The following is a 767-nucleotide window of genomic DNA, read 5'->3' as shown; positions in this document are numbered from 1 at the left end:
GGAGAAGAAGAAACAGAGCGAGATCAGCTTCAGGAGTGCACAGGGGTTCCCCATAGCCATTGGGTCACTCCCAGAGGCCAGCACAGGGCATCTGTCCTACACACGCCCATCTCACAAGGCAACAGAAGGACCCCGTCCCTTTCCATCAGAGGACAGATATAGCAGGGTGGCTGGTCAGGTATCATATGACATACACACTTAAGTAGATCAAAGGGGTACTACATTGGGTGTGAAACACGAGAAGATATTCCCACATGGTGACTAGCACCAGCACAGTCTGTGAGTGTACTTTATCTTTTGATAAGAAAGTGTCCTAGGTTTAAGGGCCATTCTTAGGCATCCAAAAAGGGCTTGAAAGACTGCATGTATGAGACTGCCTTTCCAAATATTTAGAAATATCGCAGGGTGCCCTTTGAAGTGCCCTTTTAAGGCTGACGCAGTGCCTTAAGAGGCTAACACAGGAGGGTAAAGAAAGTCTCCATAAAACCCAGAGAAGAGATTTTTAGAACTCCTCTCTGGATCCTGTCTGGAGTCACAACTGAACCGGAAGATTTTAAGTCTTAGCACTTACTAGTACGTGTATAGTTAATACCAAAGTCATTAAATTTAAACTTGACCTTCAAGAAATAAATAAATAAATAAACTTACTGTGATAATTAAAAAAAAGAAAGAAATATCGCAGGGGAATGATCTAGAATGTTACAATGCAATGAAGTGCTAGGAGGCTGAGTGAGGAGGAATTGGAGCAGGAAGGCAAGGATAAGAAA

At 43.2% G+C, this 767-nt stretch overlaps 1 non-coding gene across 1 annotated transcript; it reads left to right on the top strand.

Moving 5' to 3' along the window:
- Positions 1 to 417: 417 nt before the first annotated feature.
- On the top strand, positions 418 to 540 carry LOC133041860 (small nucleolar RNA SNORA26). The gene has a single exon (XR_009689415.1). It is a non-coding gene; the product is annotated as a small nucleolar RNA SNORA26 (small nucleolar RNA).
- Positions 541 to 767: the final 227 nt, after the last annotated feature.

Source organism: Dama dama, chromosome 20 (assembly GCF_033118175.1).
Source record: "Dama dama isolate Ldn47 chromosome 20, ASM3311817v1, whole genome shotgun sequence".
Lineage (NCBI taxonomy): Eukaryota > Metazoa > Chordata > Mammalia > Artiodactyla > Cervidae > Dama > Dama dama.
The sequence above is the reverse complement of the archived record's forward strand: the minus strand, read 5'-3'. Positions and strand labels throughout refer to the sequence as shown.